At 38.9% G+C, this 12,004-nt stretch overlaps 1 long non-coding RNA gene across 1 annotated transcript; it reads left to right on the forward strand.

Annotated features, from left to right (window-relative positions):
* Nucleotides 1–1,165: 1,165 nt before the first annotated feature.
* Nucleotides 1,166–11,378, forward strand: LOC130249028 (uncharacterized). The gene is made up of 3 exons (XR_008839724.1): nt 1,166–2,382; nt 11,021–11,162; nt 11,280–11,378. It is a non-coding gene; the product is annotated as an uncharacterized LOC130249028 (long non-coding RNA).
* Nucleotides 11,379–12,004: the final 626 nt, after the last annotated feature.

Genomic DNA, 12,004 nt, shown 5'->3' on the forward strand with positions numbered 1-12,004 from the left:
GAACCTGAGCTTTCTCTCTCTCATCATCTCTCAAAAGTTTTTTGAGACATACCGTATTTATGATGAAACACTCAACTGTTCTGTTTGCTACAGAATTTTACAGAATTTTAAAAAACAAAAATGCCTTTCCCCTAAAGTCCATTTAATTCACATTTCTTTACTTAGTCAGTGCCACTCCTGCTCCCTCCACAGCAGTAAAATACATGTTTAAATAAGAAGATGAATACCTAAAAACTAAATCCCTACTCCCCTACATCAAGTAGAGTACCCTGGGGAAATGATCTGTTAGAGACTAAAACAGAAATGATCCCTACACTTCAGATTACATATTGACAAGAACCAATCAATAAGAAAGTCAGCTTACATGTCTGAGAGATGCCCTTGAGGAAAATGAACATCACATTCCTTCCTCTTGGTCAATATAACATGACTTGGGGGCAAGCGATAGCATTGTTGTTATTGACTAAAAATAAATAAAAATTGTTAGGAGGATAGCAACAGTTTCTTTTCACTTGCTTATTAGGGTTGAAATGTAGGTTAATCACCTGATAAAAAATATCCTCTTACCTGTCATCTTCAAGAACATGAGAAGCTTTACTGACAAATATTTGTTGGGAGTTCTTGGGTTTAGCAAGAAAGAGCAATGGATTCAGCCTGGATAACACAATGCATTTCTGTATTCAAGCCCTGCAAAAAAACCCACGTCATCACCAAACCTATAGAATCACTACCAAATATCCAAGTTCTTTTGTGTGTTCATCACTCATCACATGGGACAATTTTGCACCATAGATATTTACCAAAAAAAGAATCAAATGTGTAGAAGTAATCTAATAAGAGCCCTCAGAAAGAAGGACATTCAAAATAAAGATGTAGCTTTTCAGTGCTATTTCTTGAGACAGTTAGAAACACAAATGAGAATTAAATAGTTTTCCTGGCAGTATTTCCTTTAGAGATACTGTTTGTCCTATGAGTTTTGCCACACTCTGTAAGTCATTCCTGATTCTCAAGGAAAATTTACTTTAAAGGTGGCAACCTGAACTGCCTGCTGGCACCCAACCAGCTGCCCTCCTACACTACAGCCTTTGACACCAGAATGGTTCTTCCCATAATCTCAGTAAGAAGGGACAAAAGTCTTCAGATATGCTGGAAATATGAACTCGTATTGATGTAAGAAAAGGTTTCAACAGATTAACTTGTTTTCTTATGATAGAGATACCAGAAAAGGAAACAAACTTTTATATATAGAAGTTTTTAACCAGGGTTTTTTTTCCTGCAATGTTTTAGTTGGTGAAATTTCTGGAGGAGAAATAGATTTCTTGGAATAAGAATGAAGACAGAATATCTTGTTGATTACAAAATTCTGAAGAGGGAAAATATTTAGAGGGAAAATGTTTAGAACTGACAAGAAGGGACAAACAACATGAAGATGTCCGGCCCTGGTGCTCTTCATGGTGGGTCACAAGCCCTGTGAGGTGATCAGAAACAAAAGCTATTTCTGAAGTACAAAATCTAGATATGGGGTAAAAAGAATATCACGTTGTAAATGGTCAGAGTGCATATACACTCATTTCATGGCACAGCCATGCCACCTTAACACATTGTTACTTAAGAACCCTAGCTAATAAATAAGCATAATCAAACACAAGATTAGAGTACATCAGGTGCCTATGCTCCACCTATTAAAAAATGATACCATATCTTTACCTGTGGGTATGCCTGAATCTACCAAGTACAAAGTCCATGGGGTAAAAGATGATACCCATTCATGCAGACCATGGCGCACCAGTCACTGAGTTGGAACTCTGGACAAAGGGCTTTGGCTAACACATCCCAGTGCATTTATGTAGCCACCCTGCCTGCATGGTTTAGCTTTTCATGACACTTGATGCTGAATGATGTCTTGAAATGATGGGTGATTTTGCACAAATTGTTCCAGAGAAGACTAAAGAAGAAAGGATGGGGTGGTGATAAACATATCCAAGTAGATTTATATTGACTGATTTAACTACAGCATGTAGTATGTACTTAAGTAGTTGCTGCTGGCAGTATAAAGGCTTTACAATAACACAGCATCCATCACTGAAAGGTAAAGTGGAGGGATTTTTATTTTAAATCTCTCAGGAGGAAATTGATGCCTTAGAAAATCTGCAAGGCTTGAGTCATCAAGTCTTCACTGTCAGCGGGCATGTCTTTCAGACACTTCACCTTATCTCACTGTGACTCACACACCAGGGAAGGATGCACACCATGGCAAAAAATTGCACCCTCCTCTGTGTGATAGACACAGCTGAAAAAATTACAGGGCCTGAAGCAACTACTAGATTAGAAAGAGAGCTGCCATCCGAGAAGCCTGTTTCTCATCACATCCATGACAGCGAGGTAAGGATGTCTGGGAGCCACAGGTTCCAAAGCTCTAAGAAAGTGGTTACTTAACTCTCTGGAAAATGACTCAGCCAAGGTCTCTGGTTGTGCAGGAGAGCCTGAAGTTATTGAGGCAGCCCTCTGACAGGTCTGCTTTCGAAGACTGCTAGCTTTCCTGGTGAAATGGTGCCAGGATTCCCATGAGAAGTCCTCAATTCTCAAGAAGTTCAAGGAAAGACATGATCCCTCACCATTTTCAACCAGCTTTGGAAATTTTCCTTCCATTTAGTGGGGCCTGCAAGACATAACAAGTTAGATAGGTCCAATCTATATTTCAAGCCAGGCAGCCAGAGGCAGGAAATCAGAGTTCAGGAACTTGTGATTTTCTACTGGTGTCTTCAGAACATTCTTGAAATGTAAGGAGGCTGTGTTTCAAGCTAGGCCATCTGATTTTATACACAACCATATCATAGAAACTCTGTGATGAGGAGACTGAAAAACTCTGTCAAATTTTGTAGTTGTCACCATTTTAAACATAACCATTACTATAATGTCACAGTTGTCATTTGCTTGGATCTTTTATACTCAGAGAAGGTCTATGGAGACTGTGCATCAGTAACAAAACACTTAACCAAGTTATAATATTGGATGTTCAATCTTAGTGAGGGTTAAGCCAATAAGATTACTCTTTATGCCATTTTCACATTCTGAGTTGGGTTTCCAAGCCTGGAGTGCAATCTTCAGCAAATCTCAGGAGGATTGCTCTGGATAACTTTGATGGAGAGCAAAGCAAGGACTTCTATCATTACATTTTTACTAAGTCACACTTTAAATCTGAGAATTAGATTCCTTAAAAACTTCATGTATTTGGGAAAGCTAGTGTATTCCACTGACATCATGTACGATATTTCTTTACTGTTTTTTCCCTTTATATTTACTGAAAAGTGAAATGAGGTTTTCAATCTTGCATTGGTGTCTCAGAGAGTGAACTTGATAGAATATGAAAATGGCCTAAAGAGTAATCTTATTAGGGCTTAGCCACCCCTAAGATTGAACATCCAATATTCTGACTTGGTTAAAAGTTTTGTTACTGATGCTTAGTCTAAAATCTAGCTCAGCTCTCTCTGTCACAATTATATAGTCCCTGAATAGCCAACAAAAGTAAAATGCAATGATTCCTTTTTTACCTTTGATATGAATTCATACAGGGACTAGTTTTTTGATAACAAAGCACAGTTTTTACTAAGCTACTTTGAAAAGTTGGATTTTTTTCCTGTTATCATAATGAAGTGGTATATTTTTTTTCATTCTCTTGTTATGTGTGAGAGAATGTTCATCAGTGAAAACAAAACAGATTTAAATTTTCAGGCTTCAATGCTCCCAAAGAGTATGACAAAAAAAATGTGGAAATACTGTTGGAGCCATTCATCTTCATTCTGAAATAATATTGTTGGTGCACAAGGGAGATTTCAGATAACTGGTAAAAAGTGAACGTGGCACACTGTAAAGAAGTGCAAGGAGTTTTGGATGATTATAAGCATTATATAGACCCTGGGCAGAATACTAATGAAAACAGATTATAAAGAAAGAAATAAATAGAAATTAATTCATAGGTAGTATCTTATGCAATGTTAATAAATATATTTTTTGTGTGGAAAATAGATGCATTCAAGCAACAAGATGAGACTAAAATGCAATTGCTTAAGATAGATGTATTGAGTTAATACACATGGATTACTTTAAGTCATTTGATGTAGCCCTGCATGACAATATGCTAAAAAAATGCAGTACTATACAAAATCAATTTACCTATATCAAATGCTCTGGGAACCAATTAGCAGCTACATCAGCATGTTTCTACTCTCTTCTAATGGGTTATTTAACAGCTTCAAAGGAGCTAATACAGCTCAATATCTTTATCAATGATCTGGAAGAAAACATAAACTCTGCTGATAACTTCACAAATTACACCAGAATTGCTGGAAAGGAAAGAATGAAGAGAACAAAATTACATAAAAGTATTGAAGATGGTGCTTCAGATCTTAAGCATTAAGCCACTATTTTAAAATAGGATGAATTTCAATGTGGAAGATACACTAACTGCTGTCTTCAAATGTGGAGTCCTCTGAAGCTTTTGGTGCTGACCCAGAGAGAGAGAGTGATTAATGAATAGAAACTACTCTCTGATTCACTGAAGGTTCCCATTTTCCTCATTTCTACTATTTTTCTTACTCACGGAAAGAAAAAATGCAGGGAATGGCATGGTATAGAAAAAATCACATTCTAGATTTGAGTGGCTAACTCTCTTTTACTATTGGATTGCTACTAATTTCTATGAAATTTCTTTTTCTCATACTATGCAAAAAGGAGGGGAAAACCACTGCCCTCCTTTGAAGAGGAAAGTAGGGGAAGTTTGCTGGCCTGGCTACAAGCTAGTGGGAACACAGAGGCAGGAACAATGTGAATTAGGAAAGAAGGAAAGGGGAAAAAACCTGCAAAAGAAAACAATTAGTTTTGAAGTGGTGGACTGGGAGCAGAAGAGTCTCTCTCACTGTAATTTGTTTTCCACTGAAGAGCAGAACTGAAGACAGGAGACCTGTGGCATTAAAATAGAGATAGCACAGTTAAAGTCTGTATTAAAGGCATGCTCGCCAAATATTTACAAGCATTTAACTTTATGAATTTAACAGTGAAAGTCTATTTATGTTTTTGTCTGCAACAGGTACCAAAGTAGCAGGTGAATGGGTACAGTCTTCTAATCTTCCTTGCTCAGTGTTGGAGATGCTGGTGTTAGAGGAGGAAAATGGCAGATATTCACAGTTGTAGGTGAAAAACCCTGCACATGGTTGCAGTGTCCATAGCATAGGTAGAACTCTGCTGAAGGATAGAAGAGACTGGGTTGCTCACAGGGAAGGGGAGCATCAGAAAAACATGACAGGTTGCTGGCTGGTGAGTGCACATGGGTGAAGAAGTGGAAAGGCCCAACATGAGCTAATCCAGATCAGAGCATTGTTTACTACATGGGGCTTTCTGCAGGCCTTTTTAGCCCTTGCAACTTCCAAAATTCTGTCAGGTATTCCTGCTTGGGCTCTGCTTGGTATTCATACCTCTTTTAAGGTGACCCAGCAAAATAGCAGAACAAAGTCTGAAAGACACAGCCCTGTTTTTGTGCAGTATATTAATTGTATATTGAAATCTAACAGGTCCTCATGGATATCATTTGTACAATTAAGCAATAAATAATTCAGTATTTGGCAGTCAAAGACTCCATCCATAATAATATGCAGACTATTTTTTTTCTTATTTATTTCATAAATAATCTCTCAAGTAGAGTATTCAACCATTCTGTGCAGACACAGAATACATCTGCAACAAACAACCCAGAGTGGTGAGATGATTTTAGAAACCTTGTGTCTTTATTCCTAGACATAATAAATTAGTCAAAAGCAAAGAGTTTTCATGTGTGTATTAGCCCCACATTAGTAGGGGCTTCCTGCATCAGTTAAAGAAGCATTAGTAGCCCTTGTCTGTTTCCTGCCACAAGACAAGGGTAACAGTGAAAGAATTACCAAGAGATGCCCACAAAAACAAAACCAAAACCAAAACAAAAAAAAAAACCAAACAAAAAGAAAAACAAAACAAACAAACAAAACAACAAAACAAAAACAAAAGCATTTAACTTTATGTAGAATTTCATTTATCCAGTATTCCTCTCAATTGCATAGCACAACTGCAGAGGCAGACCTTTAGCAGGCAAAAGTGCTTGTGATTTAACTGATCATTCAGAGTGGGGAAAAATCCTTATGTCATTTGGTAACAGACTATGGGAAAATGGATATTTCCTCATCAGTCACTACACTGATGAGTGATTGAATCCACTGACAGCTTTAATGTCTCCCCTTCTTTTGCTCTGTTCATTTTCAGGCTCTCAGCTAATCTGATCTTTTGTTAGAGACAAACATTTCATTCTCATGTTCATGATACCTATTTATTTTTAAAGTGTTGTTAACATAGTTTCAGCTGTCTCCCTCTGTCTGGCCCTGCCTAATTGATGTGAAAAATAGCTGTCTAAAATGCTCTTCCTTGAGAAAAGTTGCTAATTCCCCCCAAGAGATCTTCTCCTTGTGTCTGCCTTCAGTCAATTCCACTCAATTTTGTAAGAAAAATCTAGCACTGCACATTCAGAGTGTGTTTACTTTCTCTTGTAAAACCATTGCAAACTAATGTGCCCAGGGAAAAGGAGTTGCATTCTTCCCATTTGCAAATACCATTAACAAAATTGTGGACCAAATTCCATGTGCAGCTCCAAATTACACACTCAATTAGGGCCTGATCCAATGCTTATTAAAATCACTTGGAAAATTCCCCCTGATTTTAATGGGCTGTAGCCCAGACTTTGGGAAGTGGATATTTCCACTGCAGATGATCAGTTTAATATTTGAGTATGCTGGAATTCGTGCAATGATAGACTTATAGGGCTGGAAAGGACTTCAGAGGTCACATCTCAAGGCAAGATCAGCTAAATTTACATCTCCCAACAGATGTCTAACCTGTTCTCGAAGGTCAGTGACTGGGACACCATGGATTGTACTTCCAGGCAATCTTTTTTGTTAATTATTATTACTCTTAAAAAGATCTTAATACCCGCTCTAAATCAATTCTTGCTCTGATCTACACCCATTACTTCCTGTTTTATTCAAAGTAAATGAGAGAAGACTATTTTTTATTCTCTGTACAATAGCTTTGAATATATTTGAAGACTATTACTGAACAAGTGAGACCATCTTTTCTTCCTTAGGCTAAACAACCTTGACATTTCAATCTGTTCTTATATTTTAATCCATCTGTTTTCTGGATCTTAGTCAATACAGGTTCTTTCTTCTGGACTCCTTTCACTTATCCCACATATTTTCTCAGAGATAGTGCCCAAAACCAGACAAATCCCTTCAGCACAGGTTGTATCTTTGCTTTGTAGAATGGAAGCAGTTCATGTGTCAGGCACAGTTTCTGCCCAGTGCTTCTTTCACATGTTGATATGACATGATTTGCTCACATTTGACTCATTAGAACTGAAACTGGGCATAATTCAAAAATATAATTTGAGGGCTTCCTGAGACGGCTGGGGAAATGCTGAGGGGAGAACTAGCAATGCAGAGCTGCCATAGAGCAAGTGAGAGGGGAAATTGAATCCTAGTTGCCAGATGTGTTCTTCAAGCTGAAATTCAGAAAGACCATGATATTGTTTGCAAGAATATCAGTTTGAGAAAGATGTGTGTGATGACCATAGGGCACTATCATGCTGGTTCTGCAGAATTACTTCTCAGGTAAGACTCATTTGAGTCTTTTAAGAGTCTTTCAGGAGGCTTTAAGACTTCTCTTCTGGAAGCAAGTTTCAGCTATGTACTGATGTTTATATACTTAGCTACAATTTTGGTTTTTGGATACTTTTTAGGAAAGTCTTCATTGATTTTTAGATATGCATCAACAGCAAAAAACAGTCAACACAGAGAGTTGGTATTTTGTATATTGAATTGTCTCATTATATCTCTCATGAATGAGTATGAATGTAAGAATCAATTATTGAAACAGTATTCAAAACTCCACTTCCTTAATAACTTTTTCCTTTATCAAAGGACTAATGGTTTTTAGCACATTTGAAATTGTTCGAGGAATCCTTCAGTTCTTTAAATTGTACTTTAAACCACAAAGACAAGACAACACTTTTGTCTTACTCTTACAGAAGTTAATGGTCCAGGGCAATTTTGTGTTCAGTAGAACAGACTGGGGTCCAGAATATGAAAAGCACATTAAATTTTGTGCTACAGCTATTTATAAGAATGCCATTATGTGTTATTGGCTTCTTTCTGCATGAATATTCAACAAGTATTGTGTGTTTTTATAGTAATTTTCTGGAGTAAAGAAATACACTGTAGTTGTACCAAGTTGAAGATACTCAACTAAGATCTACTTTTCCATACTGTGGCAACATTTGAATAGTGCCATAAATCTTCAATAATAGCATGGACTGTGACTTAACCTCTGATTTACAATATAACAAGTGGGCCTAAAATGATATATGGACCTCTAGCAGCCAAGTGAATGATGACTAGAGACTGCTGTAAGAACAGTTTTGTATTTCAGAAGAAAAACAGCAGCACCAAAAAGCCAGGTACCTCCTTAAAGAGAAATTGGAACATATTCTTAGCTTTATACCTTTGCATTTTGCAACATTCACTGACTTAGCAATGCAGGATGCATGAGATACTTCACTGAGTGAGACCCAGAATTTTCCCATTAACACAAAAAGTAATGCAACACTTGGTTACTCTTTCTGACAGTCTAACACCAGAACTGGCAAAGAAGGTTGGATATTGTTTTATTGCAAGGCATTTTCAAGTTCAGAATTGGTGGGACTGACCAAACAACCTGCATAATAAACAGTGGAAAAAGCTATTAAGAAATGGAATCTATTCTATTACTTCTCAGGTACAGAGAGTGCTTATTTAATATTTAATAGCAAACAGTTTTGAAAGATATCAAATTATCTTGAAACTGAGATATAACAACAATACGCAATTTGCAGAGTGAAAAACATCAAGATCTACAAATACACAGGACAAATGTTGACCTCAGATTAAGCAAATATTGTTCTTTTGCAAGCAGTGATGAATACACTAAAGGCACTTCTGAAATGATATTATTATCTCACCCAAATCAGTGACAGGAGTTTTATTGACTGCAAGAGATCCAAGGTTTCATTCCTGAGCTGTGCTGTGAGGTGATGAAATGAAAAAATCAGATGTTGGAGAAGGTTGCCAGATATTGCTGATCAACAGCACAGGTGTTGTTTTAATATCAAAAATTACATCAGTCTGGATGAAATAGAAGCATTAGATCAGAAATGATGCTAAATGCAATAAAACAGAGCAATGCATTATTAAGCTTCCAAATGTCTTCAAACAACAACAAAGACCACATTAAAAAAACAGCTTTGAGTTGCAAATTGAACTATGGCCTTACTGGGGTCCTTTGCAGCCTCGGTGATGATGTGACATCCTCCCACAGCTTGGGGCTGTGCCCTGTCCTTCATTCACTGCCTCTCACTATGCTGTTGATAGCTATCAACCCAGTCTTCCCCCAACCCCTGCACACCCCCTGATGTCAGTGCCATCGACTGCAAAGCCATGGCTAACAAGATGTTTGCATGGGAAAACTGTAAGGTTACCATATTAAGGAGAGATCCAAACTTCTGGTTTTCCTCAGTTTTTCTTAAACAAGAGGTGTGTAGAAGAATTAGACAGAGATACTTCTGTCTTCTAAATCTGCATAGCAGAAGCTTCTTTTGCATTTGTACTCTTTACTGCTATTTTTTAACCTCATTAAAAGGAGAAAAGACAGAAACTTTTGTGGCGTTCAGCAATTTGCAGCCATTCCCTATGTCTTGATTTTTTGCAAGCTGAGACCCAGTTCTTCTGGTACATGAGCAGGTAATTCTGGAGGCTGAATTACTGTTTCTGAGGAGTGTGCACTATGGCTTAATCTTTTCTTGATTCATGAACAGAAACAGAGAAAGAGTGGAGATAACAGAGTTAACATTCCTCTTCTATGTTAACATAGAAGAAAAACCTCTGTTTTCCAGTTTATCTTCCAGATCCCAAGGGTAAGAATGCATAAACAGAGTGGAACATTGGTTTTGTTAACAAAGCCCAGCAGACCACCAGACAACAACCTTAAATATTACACTGTAAATAAAAGATGTAATTTAAGATGCTGTTTTATGTGCATCATAAAGTAAGTCTGGAAAAAACCTGCAGCCAGAGTAGTTGCAGAGCTGTAGTGAGATTTTCACACATAGGTCATGTAACTCCACCTATAGAAGCCAAGTCCAATCAGGTAAACCTGCTCTGGGGCTTTTCTAGAGCACTTTTTACTTGTTTCTTCTTCAGTCAGTGATGGTATTAAAAGTCATGTAGGTTTTGGTGTTGGCAAGAGTGGTGTGGAGAAAAGTAGGCAGAAGTGATGGTGGCAGGCCTGGAGGAGGGGCAGACAGTTGAAATGAAGGGTGGAAGGCAGAACCTAAATTACTGAGGATCTCCCCAGTCCAATGGCCCCACAGTCCTTCCTTCATGGCTCGGCTCAACTAGAGGTATTCACAAAAGAAATTATGTGATCTGGAAGTATTACTATGAAGAGCTGATTTTGAATGCAAACCATTAAAGTCCTCTCAATGTATTTATTATCAGGACATATTTTTCAAATGGGTTATTATGTCCTTATACATGTTCTTAGCATACCTACACCAGATTTTGCAAGAGAGAAAAAATGTGTTAGTCCTTCTGACTAAATTTCCATCACCTGTACTCCAACCTTGCATCAATACAAATATATATCTTACAGCCAAATTCTTCAGAAGCAAATTTAGGACACAGAAATCATGAAGGTTTTGATGGATTTGACTGTCTGTTTTTTTCTTGTTTGTTTGTTTGTTACTGGTGCATTCAAATACCCCAGGATGCACCATCTGCTTGAAAGTATGGTACTAATGAAAAGGCCCACTGTGACAACACTGTCTCTGACAAAAAGTGTTAGCAAGGAGGACGGCAAACAAATCATGTTCCTGCCTACTAATAAATAATGGCTCTTATTTTTCATTCAGGTTCTGCAAGACCTCAGTCTCTCTCAACTTTTCACAGAACTGCAGAATTGTTAGAGCTGGAAGAAATGTCTGGAGATCATCTGGTCCAGACCCTCTCCCAAAACAGGGTCACCTGAAGCAGGTGGCACAGGAATGCATCCAGGTGGGTTTTGAGTATCTCTAGAGAGGGAGACTCCTTAACTCCCCTGTTCCAGTGCTTGGTGACCCTTAACATTAAACAGTTCTTCTTCATGTTGAGATGGAACTCCTTGTGTTTCAGATTATGGCCACTGCTCCTTGTCCTGTCTCTGGGCATCATTGAAAAAATTTGGCACCATCCTCTTGACATCCATCCTTTGAGATAGTTATATGTATTAATGAAATCCCCTTCAGTCTTCTCTTCTCTAGACTAAATAGACCCATTTATTCCCTGTTAATATTCCTAAGGCTTAATGTAGCGACAATTTTTCTACTTTAGTGGTTTTGGCTGTTTTCAAGAACAGAGGGTCAGGTCCATTCAGGTCAGTGCCCAGGTCCCTTTGGACTGGACCACAGCTGTCCCAAGAAGCGTACCTGGCAGCAACTGGGAACTGCCTCACCCATGAACAGCATGACCCGCGTCAGAGCCACCAGCGCCGCCGGGACCCACCACCCAGGCTCGCTCTCCCTTCTCCAGTTTAGAGGGAAAGGCCGGTCAAGCCACTGCCCCTGAGGCCCGAGGGAAGGGCGGCCGCTGGTGCCCCCAAGACTACAACTCCCGGCAGGCCCCGCTACCGCCGCGTAGCATGCTGGGTGCTGTAGTTCCCCCAAAGCGCAGAGCTAGCGGCGCCCTTCCCGTTCCCGCCCGACTTGTGTGTGCGTGCTCGGGAAGGCGAGGAGCGGCGGTGCTCCTCCCTGCTCCACTCCAGCCCGAATTGTGTCTGTGTGGTTAGGAAGGCGAGGAGTGGGGGTGCTCCTTCTCCCCGCCTCGCCCCGCTCCGCTCCAGCCCGCGCTGCTTGTGGGGA

This window comes from Oenanthe melanoleuca, chromosome 2, assembly GCF_029582105.1.
Source record: "Oenanthe melanoleuca isolate GR-GAL-2019-014 chromosome 2, OMel1.0, whole genome shotgun sequence".
Lineage (NCBI taxonomy): Eukaryota > Metazoa > Chordata > Aves > Passeriformes > Muscicapidae > Oenanthe > Oenanthe melanoleuca.